General features: G+C 32.5%; 1 long non-coding RNA gene across 1 annotated transcript; it reads right to left on the reverse strand.

Annotated features, from left to right (window-relative positions):
• Positions 1-2,776: 2,776 nt before the first annotated feature.
• Positions 2,777-8,310, reverse strand: LOC143057715 (uncharacterized). The gene is made up of 4 exons (XR_012972799.1): positions 8,113-8,310; positions 7,082-7,209; positions 3,791-3,885; positions 2,777-3,058 (listed from the first exon to the last, which is right to left on the reverse strand). It is a non-coding gene; the product is annotated as an uncharacterized LOC143057715 (long non-coding RNA).
• Between the last annotated feature and the right edge of the window lie 9,983 nt (positions 8,311-18,293).

The following is an 18,293-nucleotide window of genomic DNA, read 5'->3' on the forward strand; positions in this document are numbered from 1 at the left end:
CAACCTTTTCAAAGTAACTTTCTAAATTATGTTTGAAACTTATAAAGAATGCATTTGTTTAATAATTTGTTTGTTTGTTTATTTTTTTTTTTATTTTTTTGTTTGTTTGTTATTTTTTTACACAGTATACTTTTCAGTATCTAAATAATTGTTTTGTATACTATTTCGTAATGTTTTTCACTGAAAACGTAGCATTGAGGTGTATTTTCCGGAATTTGCCGAGTATCACCGGAATGCCATGTGATAACGTTACGGAAAGGCATGTGATAACAATCGAAGCATGTGATAAACTTTTCATATCAGCCCGCTAAGCACCAATTCGAAAAATATGGAATTTACGTTAATTTAATGCTATTATCATACAGTAAAAATCATATGTTATTTAGTCTAAGTATATGATAAACAATATTTATCAGTCGAATAAAAAAAAATTGCAATATAAAAAAAGGCGATGTGGTATTTTTACATATTCGACAACTATCTTTGTATACACTTTTGACTATTTTTTTCACGAAATGACGAGGATTTAAACAACTAGAGGTCACTGCATGGCCTTCAACAATGTGCATACCGTATATAGTTAATTATAAAAAGCCCGACATAACAAATATTAACTTTTAAAGGTCATGACTGGAGTATGTGTGAAATATTAATAGTGACTGCTAGACAGTAAACATTTGCAACTTTTTAGTCATATTAAACTTCTTAATTCTGATAACAAATTCCTTTTGGAACATGTGTAAATCTATTTCGATTATGATATTTCTAGCTTAATTGATTTTTGTAGCATGCACTTCGTAAATGTATATACTAAATTGATGTCAAAGTTTTTAACATTAGTGTACAGTAACTACAAATTCAGAAATTATTGCGTGCATTTATTATAATTACGATTTTTGAAAAATAGACATACATGTACATTTGTACATGCGAGATTATAATTAATGAGATTTCAGGCTTTAATAAGCTAAGCCTGTTGTTTACAGGATTTGGACTAAAAATTAAAAAGTTTTTGTTGTAAATGAATCCCGCTCCCCTTTCCAGGTGTTCAACCTACCTAACTAGTTACAGTTATCACCGGGCTTCGACATAAGCAACAAGACGGATGCCCAAGTAGATCAGTTTCTGCTTTCACTTCCGGGAGTACCAACCGTCCCAATTTTTGGTGGTGTTCGTGTTGCTCATTCTTTAGTTTTCTATGTTGTTTTTGTGTCTTTTGTTTTCTAGCCATGGCGTCGTTAGTTTATTTTTGACTTATTGATTGATTGGGTGTTGGTTGCTTGGTGTCAAGAGACAAGTATTTCATAAAATTAGTAAAACCAAAAGTTAAAAAAAGAAGGAATGACTATCGTATATAGAACACGATAAAACGATTTGAAAGGATTGTACATTGTTACTGTAGCTATTCTGCTGATAAGGGTTGTTGTAACATTCTCGTTGCGTTTTGTTGTTAATTTTGAGAATATAGATATGAGAGACATATTTAGCACAATAATACTTACGTGTTTGAAACACCTGCTGGAATGTCGTCACTAGGAATCAATTATTGTTTCACAGTACGATATTAATGTATATCGATTGTTTTTTATTACATGGATATATAGTTTTATAATATGATGCATAATTGATTTGAATTGAATATGATACATGTATAAAAAAAGCTCTTATTGCATCAAAGTACATTTTCAATTTCTTAAACTTATTACTTACTTGTTATGCTTGAAGTGACACATCAAGAATATCAGCTATATGTGTTTCAGACGCACATGCTTCTGTGATTCCCTATATAATCAACCAAATTTTACCCGTGACGAAATGGGAGGGGGGCAGTCCCCCCTGGATCCGCCTATGCTGTCATCAAAGTTAAGACCGAAAGATTATGATTGCATTATTACTAGATTGTAAAGAGATCTCCAGAGAAATGATTTAACGGGCTCGGTTCAGAAGAATAGGCCGAATAGGGTGATTTGTCTTCTTGCGGACTTTTCCTTTTTCATATGTGTACCAGTCAAACTATAATAATTTTTTTTTAACTCTAGTGAATATTTGTCTTATTAGAAACCATACCCAATCTCCTTATTTTTTATTTTTATAAAACACTTATAAATCTGTGTAGGCCTAGTCCAAAGAACCATGTCATGTACAGAGGAGGATAAACTCATCTCTAATAACATCTTCTTTAATGTATCTATTTAATCAATATAATTTACAGAAAATATTTTCACAAAATAACAACACAGTTACACTAAATATAATAGAAATTATAGTCCGGGAACACAGTTATCGTCCTTCGATTTTCGTTGACAAATATATAGTCCATTGTGTGGACAGTGTGTTACTTGTAATTTTTTATATCCTTTTCAAATTAATTTCTCATGTTTTATGCCTCAAAAAGAAAGCAGTGGGATGAAATTAAACTAAAAAATTGGGTTATGAATTTAAGTAAAGTAGTGTTTTTTTTTCTAGCTGAAAAAGGTTGAAAACTAGTATTTTGGAAGCTGTCAAAGGAGTTCAAGACCCCTTTGACAAGAGATTTTTCCATTTTTCGAGTTAGAGCTGATGAAGTTTTCTATAATTTTGATATAATCTGTACCAAAGTAGTACACCACATTGTAAAATGTTATTGAGAAAGCGAAGGATGGATTATTTTTAGATTTCATTTATTGTCTGAAAGAAATGAACTACGAAATAACTGTGGTCTCGGAACTTCTATAGCGTCTAAATGGGGGGAAAACTGGCTCCAAAATCTAATGTTAGATTAACATTGACCAACAATTATGCTTCATATACTCATTGTAAGTTAAGAGTTTTTAATTTTGGCTAAAAGAGTGTAAACTTTATTTTCTAGATCTAAGTATGAGGTAGATAATACATTTGATAAAATAAATTGAATTTTAACGTCTGTTTTCAATATACGTATGTCCATATGAACACAGCCGTAACGACAGCTAAAGTGTTTGGTAAGAATGTTGATGACGCTCCTGAGGTGACTCTGTCGATTATCAGCTCGGACTGTATCTTTACCCAGTAAGTCTCGAAATTATGTACCACAGTCGCACTGAAACAAATAAAAAGTATTCGTTGAATCTAAGACAGTTGGATAGTAGCATCTTCTTATTCATCTTCGATACATCTTCTTATATCTATCTAGTTGTTTACCTTTAAGATGTGATTTAAAAAAAAAAAAATAAAAAAAAAAATAACAGAGATATCGAACTCCGAATAAAACTCAAAATCAAAAGTCTCTTATCGAATGGCAAACTCAGAAGCCCAGATACATCACACGAATGTATAACAACTGTCATATTCCCGACTTGATACTTATTTACTTTTCTTATGTAGATATAGTTAGCTAAACCTCTTACTTGTAACGAGTTTATTGTTGCATATGCGTGCTTGGATTGAAATAATCTTTTTAATTTTTCTTGAAAGTTAAATATTTGTAATAATCTCTAATCGATATCTCAAGCGTGCCTATATAATAAATATTTGTAAGAGGCTGAAAAAAAGAAAGAAAGACAAATATATGCTTAACATTGTTCAGATCTGGTAGGTACTATTTATAGTCTTATTATATTTGATAATGACTACAATTGTCTCGCTGTGTTAAAGACCCATTGGTGGCCTTCTGCTGTTGTATGCTATTTGATTGGGTTGTTGTCTCTTTGACACATTCCCCATTGTCATTCCCAATTCTAATGTACCATATTATACAAATTAAACAATGAGCGTATAAGAAAACTGATCAGCGTCTGCCAAGAAAGAAAATAAAAGTAAATTATAAACTCACAAAATAGCTATATTTCCTTGTGACGTATTGGGTGCAATGAACTCCGCCATGTAACTTTGTTTTGCTGAGGCCTCTGTGTGGGTAACAGTATCATTCTGCCAAAACAAAGTTAAATCTAATTATAACATTGGTTGCAATGAATTACATTGATTTCACAGATAATTTCACATGTGAAATAAACATGGTTATTTCACTCTCTGACGTCATATGCATACAACAATAGGCGTTGTCAAACAAATTGTGAATGCGTAGAAAAAAGATATAGTCCCTTACGTGTTTTACACTAATTTCTATTAAAAAAAAGCCATTTGCCAATGTAATAACAAGAATAACTAATTAAAGAATTCAAATATCGAAAAATATTCAACTCGTGACCGAAGAACACTGATATTGGTGAATTAATGTGGTGTTCGGTCACTCGTTGAATATTTTTCTCTATTTGAATTATTCTATTAGTAACTATTATATTCTAAACAACAACCATAATATTATGATAATTATTCCATTTACCAACGTTCCTTACTCATGGTTGAACATTCATTTAGTACTACCGAAAGTTGACAAGGCAAACATTTAGAAGATTGTTGTTCAATGCGAGTCATACGCTTGCTATCAGCTTATAGTTAATTCAGTCACACCGACGGGCCTATGCAGACACAATTTTATAGAATTATGGCAATGTGGTAAATGTATGATTGCAAAATGAGACACTCGTATCCACTAGAATTCAAATGATATAGATGTACAGGCTTTCCATATGGTGAAAGACATGCTTCATGTAAGCACACGTAGCTCTTCAGTCATTAGTAAACTCGTACCATCTATGTGTTTCTATTTTGATTGATCGGTTGCTGTCTCTGTTTAGATTTTTAACCATTTGTTTAATGTTTTATTATCTATATTTCATATATGCCTTATTTCTCTTGTTTTTAATAATTTTTATATAATGCAATAAGCAAACGTGTCAAAAACAAATGAAATCAGCAAATAATTAGATACACATAAACGTTTCATGTCTTTTGGAGCTAGCGTTTATATATAATCAATAAACATTTTGGTAAGCGGGTTGCTGTATTTTGTTTTTCACATATAACCCCTAACAATTTGTATTCACTAGTATGTCAACACCGAGTTTGCTCTTTGTATTCACTAGTATGTCGACACTGAGTTTGCTCTTTGTATTCACTAGTATGTCAACACTGAGTTTGCTCTTTGTATTCACTAGTATGTCGACACTGAGTTTGCTATTTGTATTCACTAGTATGTCAACTCTGAGTTTGCTCTTTGTATTCACTAGTATGTCAACACTGAGTTTGCTATTTGTATTCACTAGTATGTCGACACTGAGTTTGCTCTTTGTATTCACTAGTATGTCAACACTGAGTTTGCTCTTTGTATTCACTAGTATGTCAACACTGTGTTTGCTCTTTGTATTCACTAGTATGTCAACACTGAGTTTGCTCTTTGTTTTCACTAGTATGTCAACACTGAGTTTGCTCTTTGTATTCACTAGTATGTCAACACTGAGTTTGCTCTTTGTATTCACTAGTATGTCAACACTGAGTTTGCTCTTTGTTTTCACTAGTATGTCAACACTGAGTTTGCTCTTTGTATTCACTAGTATGTCAACACTGAGTTTGCTCTTTGTATTCACTAGTATGGCAACACTGAGTTTGCTCTTTGTATTCACTAGTATATCAACACTGAGTTTGCTCTTTGTATTCACTAGTATGTCAACACTGAGTTTGCTCTTTGTATTCACTAGTATGTCAACACTGAGTTTGCTCTTTGTAATCACTAGTATGTCAACACTGAGTTTGCTCTTTGTATTCACTAGTATGTCAACACTGTGTTTGCTCTTTGTATTCACTAGTATGGCAACACTGAGTTTGCTCTTTGTATTCACTAGTATGTCAACACTGAGTTTGCTCTTTGTATTCACTAGTATGTCAACACTGTGTTTGCTCTTTGTATTCACTAGTATGTCAACACTGAGTTGCTCTTTGTAATCACTAGTATGTCAACACTGAGTTTGCTCTTTGTTTTCACTAGTATGTCAACACTGTGTTTGCTCTTTGTATTCACTAGTATGTCAACACTGTGTTTGCTCTTTGTATTCACTAGTATGTCAACACTGAGTTTGCTCTTTGTATTCACTAGTATGTCAACACTGAGTTTGCTCTTTGTATTCACTAGTATGTCAACACTGTGTTTGCTCTTTGTATTCACCAGTATGTCAACACTGAGTTGCTCTTTGTAATCACTAGTATGTCAACACTGAGTTTGCTCTTTGTATTCACTAGTATGTCAACACTGAGTTTGCTCTTTGTATTCACTAGTATGGCAACACTGCGTTTGCTCTTTGTATTCACTAGTATGTCAACACTGAGTTTGCTCTTTGTATTCACTAGTATGTCAACATTAAGTTTGCTCTTTGTATTCACTAGTATGGCAACATTGAGTTTGCTCTTTGTATTCACTAGTATGTCAACACTGAGTTTGCTCTTTGTATTCACTAGTATGTCAACACTGAGTTTGCTCTTTGTATTCACTAGTTTGTCAACACTGTGTTTGCTCTTTGTATTCACTAGTATGTCAACATTAAGTTTGCTCTTTGCATTCACTAGTATGTCAACACTGAGTTTGCTCTTTGTATTCACTAGTATGGCAACACTGAGTTTGCTCTTTGTATTCACTAGTATGTCAACACTGAGTTTGCTCTTTGTATTCACTAGTATGTCAACACTGTGTTTGCTCTTTGTATTCACTAGTATGTCAACACTGAGTTGCTCTTTGTAATCACTAGTATGTCAACACTGAGTTTGCTCTTTGTATTCACTAGTATGGCAACACTGAGTTTGCTCTTTGTATTCACTAGTTTGTCAACACTGTGTTTGCTCTTTGTATTCACTAGTATGTCAACACTGAGTTTGCTCTTTGTATTCACTAGTATGTCAACACTGTGTTTGCTCTTTGTATTCACTAGTATGGCAACACTGATTATGAATCTCCAAAGTGGCAGATGTACTCGACTCACTGAAACCTTTATTGACTATGATTGTCACTTTTCTTATTTTAGGTTTTTGGTTCTCTCTGTCACTCCGGCTTCCTCCACCAATATAAACTGACATCCAAAAAAATGTACAATAGTTAACCACCAATTAATCAATCAATCATCTTTGTTTTCAGATGTATGAACATGAAGTATTCCTGTTTACATGTACTTACTGCATCGAACAAATAATTTAAATCATACATTGTTCATATTAACAACAAATTTGTTTTACTTACTGGACTATCACACTGAAGAAATTTGGATTGAGCCGAAAGTCTGAAGCCTTCTATCTTTTTTCCAGCCTCGTTTCTAGCCTGGATTAAAAATCCTTTGAACGTTTTGTTTGATGTTTTTGACAATTTGACTAATAAATGAAAGAAAAATAACAAAGATTACGAAAATATTTCCAGTGTTGGTTAAACATTGATAAGCAAACACACTCTTGCTCACATAAGATAATTCGTATGTTTGGCAATTTTCTTTTTACCGCTAAAAAAATCAAACATATGATCGTAAGTTTGTAAATTTTGTAAGTTCTACCTGCAGACCGTATGCTAACAGTGGCGTTTTTTTATTGTAAAAAAGAGAGAGAACGTACGTGTTTTCGTGTCGAAATGTCCTATTGTAATGTTTATTTGTGTATTTCTCCTCCGTAATGTTTTTGCATTAATTTGAACTGTAGTCCTGTCATATAATGTTATCATTTAAGTGTTATATCTAATAAATGACATAAAAGCGGGAGGTTTGGCTAGCAGCGAAACCAGGTTCAACCCACTATTTTTTTTATTAAAATGTTCTGTACCAAGTCAGGAAAATGGCAGTTATTATCGTATAGTTCGTTTCTGTGGGTGTTGCATTGTCGTTTTTTGTTTGTTTGTTGCAGTTCAGTGTTTCGGTTGTTTCATTGATTTCCTCTTATAGTTAATGTGTGTACCTCAGTATAAGTTTGTTAGCCAGATTTGTCTTCTCTCAATTGATTTCCTCTTATAGTTAATGTGTGTACCTCAGTATAAGTTTATTAGCCGGATTTGTCTTTCTCAATCGATTTCCTCTTATAGTTAATGTGTGTACCTCAGTATAAGTTTGTAAACCGGATTTGTTTTCTCTCAATCGATTTATGACTTTCAAACACAGTCACAGGTATACTACTGTTGTCTTTTTTTCACTAATTTACAGGATCATGTCATATTTCAATGTTTCGTTATAGTTTTAACCGGCAAACAATATATAATAGACCCATTGCAGCTTCAATATTTTTACGATGTACCTATAATGGTTTCGTCTCCTCTGTACTCAGTTTTATCTACTGTTAAACGAAATGGTGCTGCTCCAGTTTGAGCCTTGACTCCATAATGATGTGGCGTCATGTTGTCACATGCTTTCGGTAATGCTCCTTGTGAAGTTCCGTATACATAGGAGAAACACACCACCAAGAAAACGCACTGAAGACATACCGGCGTCATTCCTATATAATAAAAAAAAAATTGTGGACACAAAATCATAAACCTTCAATTAACAAAAATAGCCACCGTGATAAAAAGCAAATAGTGGTCAACTATATATATAACATTTCAAAACTAGAGGCTCTAAAGAGCCTGTGTCGCTCACCTTGGTCTATGTGAATATTAAACAAAGGACACAGATAGATTCATGACAAAATTGTGTTTTGGTGATGGTGATGTGTTTGTAGATCTAACTTAACTCAACATTCTTGCTGTTTACAATTATCTCAATCTATAATGAACTTGGACTAGTAGTTTCAGTGGAAATTGTTAGTGAAAATCTACAAATTTTATGAAAATTGTTAAAAATTGACTATGAAGGGCAATAACTCCTTAGGGAGTCAATTGACCATTTTTTTCATGTTGACTTATTTTTAGGTCTTACTTTGCTGTACATTATTGCTGTTTACAGTTTATCTCTATCTATAATAATATTCGAAAGAATAAAAACTTATTGTCAGAAAAAAACTAAATTATTGTCCATAGTTTGATATTTAAAGCAAACGGAGTAAATCGGAGAACAAATTAAAAGGTCACAGTTCATCTTAATCACCTTCGACCTTCTTTCAAATTTCTTAATCACCATCGACCTTCTGTCAAATTTCTTAATCAATAAGCTGAAGTACAACAAAGGTTTTCATAATTTGGTTGAATATGAAATGATAAAAATGAAATGCATAATCTGGAAAAATATATTTGTTTGTGCTTTGTACACAAAACAGGCCGTTGGTTTTCCCTGTATTATGAGTATTTTACAGTTTTTCTTGTAGGAACCTTACATTACGGTATGTGTTTACTAACGGAGGCCGTTCAATGACCTACAGTTACTTATGTCTACATCATTTGGACTATGGTGAATGGATGTCTCATTGGCATGAATATCACATCTTATTTGTATATAGTAAATGAAACATTTCATCGTTTAACGACAAAAAGTAAACGAGCCAACATTTTTAATCTAACAAACACGCACTACCTATATAAAGTCTACAATGCTAACCTATAAACATCTCTATAATTTATTCAATATCAATTTTATAAATGGGTAGTAGAAAGATAAATATGCAATACAATTTAACAATCTGGTCATAACACCGCAATAAGGTGAAATGATCCGTGATTCGGTACATGAACTCGTGATGATAAATGCAGATTATTAACATATTATTTGTATGAATTTAATTTGAGAGTATAGTTGAATTGTATATTAAAGGACGAATGATTGAACTTCTTTGACACATTGAAATGTAAATTGTAAATTCTTTATTGCTCGGCTACACGATTAACACGAAACAGTTCTTTTCTCGTATACATGTATAAAATGAGAATTTATAATTGACAAAATCGTATTGAAGATATTTTATAGACGCATTATTTTTACCTCGAGTTTCTTGAAAGTCCCTTACGTGACTGCAGATTATAATTATTATGATCATGTGGTTGTCCTTCCAAATTACTACTATACAAAACTTTAAATATTGTTCGTATATATAACTATAAAAAAAGAAGATGTGGTATGATTGCACATGATTGGTACTGCATAGTCAGCTATAAAAGGCCCCGATATGACAATGTAGAACAATTCAAACGAGAAAACTAACAGCCTTATTTATAAAAAAAAATAGGTGACATATATTTTTGTATTACTCGAATAGAAAGGTCAATAGCGGAATCAACTTTACCAGGTCCGAAAGCGTACGACATTCAACAATTAGTAAAACCCATACCTTACAGTCGGCTATGAAAGCCACAACATGGCAACAAGCGAACCAAATTAAAACGAAAAAAACCCAACGACCTGTAATTAGTTTCACAAAATGATCTTACGACTAAAGTTGATCGTACATGTAGGTATACTGAATTGTTCATGACGACCAAATTAAGACGTAATTAAGATTATTTTGTCACATATATTTGACATTTTATAAACGAAAAAAAAAATATCAGTCATTAACATACAGCCATGACTGAATAACAGATTCCCGCCTTTAGACATAAGCAGAAGACATAAGCAGAAGGCATAAGCAGAAGTAATATTGCGGTTCTGAACCCGATTTTAACCAAGTACAGCGGTGTTGTAAAACACCTTACGAACAAACGAATAAATCAATGGCTTGCATTGGCCCGTTTAATAATTACCACGAAGTACAGAAAAAAAAAACCACTGCCTCTAAGAGTAGATATAAATGACACCAAGAGTCTATTAAAGAAACCTCACATTCACTAAGACCTAGCTCAAAGCAAAACGCAACTAATGAATATATCATGATTTCATTATAAGATTTGCTTTCAATACAGAATGTGTATACATGAAAAATTAAATGGCTTACATAAGATTATACATACTTTGAACTTTTTCTGTTTGCGTAGACCTAGTCTGCAGATACAGCTATATATATATATATATATATGTTATGAATCACAGTGAAATATAAAGCAGAAGAATACAACTTTTTAAATTGTATTCTAATGGTAGACGTACATGAAATTAAACGGGCTCCCTTGACAAGAATGTGGACAGAAATATTTGGCAAAGGTTAAACATCACTACTAAGTATTAATCAAATGTGCTGCTCTTGTAGTGAAATTTGAATTTGTAAAATTAAATCAAACTTTTAATTATTACATCCCCAGATATTAACGTCATTATATTCACTATTGGTCAACACAACAGCAGTAAAAGGGTAATAATACGGTGCTAACATGAGTGCAGACTACTTTATTTACAGTTACAAAATATTTATAGTAACATGTCGCATTAAATAAACATATGATATGTAAATAGCCATGTTAAAGGTATATTTCATCACATATATCTAGTTTTAAAACTGCATAATTTTTCACAAAAAGACATACTGCTTCTTTATACGCTAGTGATTTAACGTTTTCTTTTTAAAGCTCCATAAATAAATATAATTGGCTTTTTTCAATAGATCATGGAAAATCGAAAGGATCCAATTTGATATATTGATGCAATTTTTAAAAAGAAACCCGTTTTAATTTATGCGTTGAATCACAAGACCATTGATAAGCAAACTGTCTATATGGGAACAATTATTGTTCAAAAGAAGATTATAAGATATGATCTCTAAATATTGTCCTTCTTTTCAATGTCACATGGTTTTTTTTTTTTCTATTCCAAGCACAATATAATATTCTTCCGCGGTATTTTTATAAATTGCACATTGCCTGCTAAATGTTATGTGCGTCAAATCACTAGCATATACATATAATTACATTAGATGTAGGTTTCAATATAATACGTTATTCTGATTGGCTAACTGCACATCACGTGTTATTCCTTAAGCAATTGCATTACTCGATAAAACTTTTAACTTATTATAACACGAGGTCCCACAATAAAGTGCACAGGTGGATCAAATAAAAAATTGATAAAATTCGTGTTTTCATGATCCTATAGCTATTATAAAATGTAATTATAAGCATTGATTGCTTTTTTTTGTAATTTCATAGGTTTGTAAAAACGTCAACCGTGCGCACAGTTTTAGAAGGAAACGCTTGCGCGGCCTTGAGCGGCCCCCAGACCCCTTGCCAATTTTTTTTTTTTTTTTTTTTTTTTTTTTTTAACTGTATTCACGGTCATCCCAAGATGTCGGATGAAAAATTAGGTCAGTATTTGTATTGTCTGTTTAAGTGTTTCTATATCATTTTCTTTACAAAGCATACATTGGTACGATGTAAAGTTATAAAAGATTCACAAGGAAATCACAAATTACTACCAAGAAATGTGTATTAAACAGGAAATTGGATTTGAAAAAATCGCTAAGATGACCGGAAATCATAATCGAGATGACCGTAACAGGATCAGCAATTCATAACAAGGGTGACCGTAATTGGTTAAAAGATGACCGTAATTTGTAAAGGATGACCGTAACTTTTAAAGGATAACCGTCTATTCTAAGAAATATCCATATATTCATAGCTTTTTGATGAGTTTGTCTCAATAGGGGCTCGGTTAGCGGGTATAAATATAATTACTCAATTTCTTTTAACTATTTGCCGTATTTTGAGTTTATAACAATGATAGTAGATTGCATATTTCTCGTAAATAATTAAATATTTATTGATAACGACATTAAAATTTGAATACAAATTGACAGCGATACGACGAAAATTTGAAGAAATAAAAAACATATTTTAATAAAACATACAAGTGTGGACACAGATGAGTGTGGATAGTATGTATGGATGTTTGACAGTGTCTTATGACAAAATGAGTTCTATGTTTTTTCTATATGGTGTTATTAACTATGTTGCACGATGACAACCAATCTGAGCATTATGAGTGTTATTTATTAATTTTTTTATGCCCCCACCTACAATAGTAGATAGGCATTATGTTTTCTGGTCTGTGGGTCCGTTCGTTCGTTTGTCCCGCTTTAGGTTAAAGTTTTTGGTCAAGGTAGTTTTTGATGAAGCTGAAGTCCAATCAACTCGAAACTTAGTACACATGTTCATTATGATATGATCTTTCTAATTTTAAAGCCAAATTAGACTTTTGACCCCAATTTCACGGTCCATTGAACATAGAAAATGGAAGTGGGACTTTCAGGTTAAAGTTTTTGGTCAAAGTAGTTTTTGATGAAGCTGAATTCCAATCAACTTGAAACTTACTACACTTGTTGCATATGATATGATCTTTCTAATTTCTAAACTCATAACTGCTCCAAAAGTAATCTGATAATATTTCAAGCATTTTAAGCCAATATTATCAACATCTACTAATGAGTCTTAATATGTCTACTTATCTAAAAAGTCATAGTATTCAAAAGGTAATGCAAAATTATTCCTTTTCATTTTTTTTGTTATATGGATACACATTTGAGTGATACATGTACCAATACAATATATGTTGTGGTATGGAAGTGCAGTAATTAGCATTTACTGTAACTATGTTAATTCACACAAATTGAAAAATAAACAAATGAATGGACCAGATGCTCCGCAGAGCCCAGCTTTATACGACTGCAGAGGTCGAAGCCTGAACAGTTGGGGCTAGTATTGACACAACATTCAAGCTGGGCAGCTCTGAGTTTGAATTGTGATTAAATAGATGACACAGCTTAGGTTTCTGACACAGAATGAATGTGGTCTAATGAACTTAAATATTTGTTTTGCTTTTGTGTTAGGAGCAATTCACTATGCTGCTGAATATTAATCCTTTCAAACAAAAATATCTAAAGAAATTTTCTTTTTAATTTCTGAAATGAGAAACATTTAGAGGAGACAAACTTCAGTTAAGAGATCAGAAACTAAAAAAATGTATAATTTTTCCATTTGTAAAAGGGCATACCCTAGAAAGTGCTTGCAATCACTGAATGGTTATTAATGACTGCTTTAATTTATCAGTTGGTAATAAAGTGAATATTGCATTGTATATTGTATAATTGATTTAAGTTGACTGAACAAAGAAAGATAACTCCAATTTTCAAAGAAGATTTCATAAAGCATTGGTATTAGGTAATTCAAGAACCATTCTGGACAAACTCCAATTAAGGGTCTTGAATTTACAAAAATGTTTGTTTTTGGTCCGTAATTATTAGACTGTTTGTCCCATAACCCACACAATATATCCGAACCTTCTACTTATGGTATTAAACATTGTGGTACAATTTCAGAACAATTGAAATACTTATACACAACTTTTTAAACCGACACTAGATTAAAGCTTGTTTTGGGCACCTTTGTACCCCTTATTCCTAAACCTTAGGGACCATAACCCCCAAAATCAATCCCAAGCTTCCTTTTGTGGTTATAAACGTTGTGTTATAATTTTGTTGATTTCTGTTGACTTATAATAAAGTTATTATCCAGAAACCATCTTTCGGACAGGATACCAATTTACGACCCCAAATTTTTTGTGGTTGTATAAAAATGTTGAACATGTGCAATGAAGTATAGTTTTAGAAATCGATTAGGGAGCTACCATTTGATTTTTATGGGGGGGGGGGGGGCTAGGATGAAAAATTTTGTCCTGCCTTTTTTTTTAGTTGTAATCTCTGTCCTGCCTTTTTATTTTTCAGTCTATTCGGTCCTGCCTCTTTTTTTCTTAGCTTATCCTGACTTTTTTACAACAATTGTCATCCTGCCTTTTTTTTTTTGCCAAGTTACTCATCCTGCCTTTTTTTTTTACTCAAAATCCTGTCCTGCCTTTTTTTTCAAATTTCATCCTAGCTCCCCCCATAAAAATCAAATGGTAGCTCCCTTAGACTGGATAGGCCTTATAATTTTTTTCCCTCCTAATTGAAGGACCGTTTACACTCAGGGCCGAGTCATCAGCAGGCAATACAGATGTATTAAAACAACCTAGCATCATATTGCTTATTTTGTTAATAAGGAACAAAAGGGTAAAACATACTACACAGAGGAACAAGTGATCAGTATGCTGGAGTTTCTTATCGACAACATATTTGTTGAATTTGGAGGTAGACTTTTTCAACAAATTGTCGGCATTCCTATGGGAACGAACTGTGCACCTCTCCTTGCCGACCTCTTCTTATTTTCATATGAATCGGAGTTCCTTCAGACACTTGTCAAAAACAAGAAGATCAAAGAAGCCAGGTTATTTAATTTCACTTTCAGATATATTGATGATGTTCTGTCCATTAACAATCCGAACTTTTCTGATTGGATTCCATTAATATACCCACCAGAACTAGAAATTAAAGAGACCACAGACACGGCTTCCTCTGCCTCATTTTTAGACTTATACCTCGAATTTGACATACACAGTCATCTCAGTACCAAAATCTATGACAAAAGAGACGATTTTAATTTTGAAATTATCAATTTCCCCCACCTTAGTAGTAATATACCTACTTCACCTGCATATGGAATATACATTTCCCAACTTATTAGGTATTCAAGAGCTTGCAACTCCTATTCAGACTTTGTAAAACGTCACCAGTGTCTGAGCAGAAAATTGATGAACCAGGGGTATGTCAAAGAACGTCTCGTCCTTTTTCTAAAAAAGTTCATCGGAAGATACCCAGAACTTGTTGACAAATATTCCGTATCAACTTCACAAATAATACAAGATGGTCTTGAAGTATAGATTTTGCGTACTGACGTTTGTTATCATCTTAATTACGTATTATAGTATTCTTTTATATGTCTTTTTTAGATATTCATTTGAAGTGACTCTGTGGTTACGTAAAACCACATACTTTGAACGGCAAAATTATTTCATTTATTGATATTACTTTTACTTAAGGATCTTGACATACTATGAATGACTAAATTATTTCATTCAATAAGACTACTTTTTCTGTTTAGTCTGTTTTTTATGATATACATTTGACGTGAAACTGTACTTATGTATCCCGTCATACTTTGAACCACACCATTATTTTATTTATTATTATTACTTTTACTGTTAAATCTGGTTTTTGTTATATCTACTTTACGTGAGTCTGCATTTATGTATGCCGTCATACGACAAAATTATTTTTATGTCTACCTGTGCGAATTTCAAACGCGCAAGTTTACACCAGTAATGAAAACCTTCTATCATTTATGGGTAGACTTTACATAGATAAATTCAGCCGTATTTGACGTGAAACTGTACTTATGTGTCCCGTCATACTTTGAACCACACCATTATTTTATTTATTTTTTTTACTGTAAGTCTGTTTTTTGTTATATCTACTTTACGTGAGTCTGCATTTATGTATGCCGTCATACGACAAAATTATTTTTATGTCTACCTGTGCGAATTTCAAACGCGCAATTTTACACCAGTAATGAAAACCTTCTTTCATTTATGGGTAGACTTTACATAGATAAATTCAGCCGTATAAGAAAAGCAAAATGAGAATGTTAAATTTGATGTATGCCTTTTTGTGCTACTTTGTTACATTTGTTGTTTATGTAGTGATATTAAGATGATAACACAATATTGACTGTTGTACCCCTATTTTTGACATTTTTACTCTTTGAGTATGTTTGTTTTGTTCATGCATCGTTGACAATGTAATGGAATTTGATGCGACTGTCATACAAGTGAGAGGTTTAGCTAGCTATAAAACCAGGTTCAATCCACCATTTTCTACATTAGAAAATGCCTGTACCAAGTCAGGAATATGACAGTTGTTATCCATTCGTTTGATATGTTTGGACTTTTGATTTTGCCTTTTGATTTTTGATTTTCCTTTTTGAATTTTCCTCGGAGTTCAGTATTTTTGTGTTTTTACTTTTTGCTAGTAGTGGGAGTAGCATTGTCCGGTAAATTTGTTCCCACTTTTTTTTATAAAATGTATGGTTCAAATCAAAATAGAATGCTTTTATCGCCTGAATACTTACATTGTACATAGAGATGATACTACTTTGACAAATCCTTGTCCATTAGAGTTGTCTGTCAAATCTTAATTTCACAAAGAATGAATTGCATAACAATGAACTGAGCTCAAAGCAAAGTACTTTAATAATACACTTAGACAAAGAGCTAAATCCAGTGATATACTTTGTACTACAGGTCCTTCATGACCATCCATCCACCCAAACCATATCTCAATAACATTCCATACTACATGATTGGATTCAGAAGTCCTGAAAAAGACATGACTTTTTTTATCTTGTTTTAAGTATATATGCACAGGTTAAACCTTTATTGTGGATATAATCATTCAGTATCTAGCAACTATCAATTTGCTTCATGCACATATTGATATAGGTTGATTGCTCCTCTGTTGGAAATTAGAACACACCTCCATCTAATTTTAGTCAACTGACGAAGAAAAATTCGAAACTATATAAAATGTTATCTAAGACTTGTCAGTGTCTATTTCCTTTGCCACTGAATAAGATTCCATATTTACAACCAATGAAAATCAAATATCCCTCTAATAGACTTAGCATTGAAATCGTTTTCTAAAATGGTAGTTATGTGGAACCTAGAACTAAAAAAATTGAAACAATATATCTTAAATATTTCAAATGCATGTACATTTAATAATTCTCCAAAATTCACTTTATTTTTCCTTTTTTGGTTTTCTGTTGGAGACTGTATATTGACCTCTATGTAGCCTTTTCAACTTATAAAAGGGGGGATACATTTCCATAGAATTAAACTTTTCTGAAAGAATTGATTCCATTTATTTTCAATAAACAATAAATATTGAAGTCTATAACAGGCATCTAGGAACAGGCTCAACATTATTTCTAAACATGTATTAATATATACCAAAATGTGGACAAACCTACATTAAATATTCTACTTCAACGACTTTAATTAGTGGAGTAGATCAAATTAAAAAGTCACAATGGTTAAAAACTCCAATGGCAGTCTTTCCTGCTAAAATCTTGATGTGTAGAATGTGATATACCATTTTTGGGTCTATATACTGTCCTTTAAATTTAGGTCATTTTGACACGGCAAAATATGAAAAAAAATGTAAACTATGGTCTGGAAAGCACACAGTTTGTGATATTTTAAGGTATCTTTACTAAGAAAACCTGCAAATCTCAGTGGCAGATCCAGAACTTTTCAAAAAGGTGTTGGGGCTCTGATGGACCAGAGGGTTGCCCACTCCCATCAAGCTTCAATGATTTCTTACATATATGTCATAAGCTAAATTTCCCCCACCCCCTTGGTCTGTCTATGCATCTGTTTATCGTTCTGCGAAATAGTACTAATACTAATTTTTCCCCTCCCTTACCTGGCCCTAGACAGTTGCTTACCTTTGTAAACATTTTATAATTATAGTCAGGTATATATTGATTGAGAGTAACTTACATAGTAGTTAATGGGACTCTTTTTCACACGGTTCTGTGAAATATAATATGGCAAATATATACCCGTACATACTATCCGCATAACACAGAAATCTGATAGATTTTCACTCCTCTGGGAAAAATCAACCTGTGAAATGAAATACCATGCCTGGAAAAAAATTACCGGGACAAATTATCCTCAGGATAAAATATC

This window comes from Mytilus galloprovincialis, chromosome 13 (assembly GCF_965363235.1).
Source record: "Mytilus galloprovincialis chromosome 13, xbMytGall1.hap1.1, whole genome shotgun sequence".
Taxonomy (NCBI): domain Eukaryota; kingdom Metazoa; phylum Mollusca; class Bivalvia; order Mytilida; family Mytilidae; genus Mytilus; species Mytilus galloprovincialis.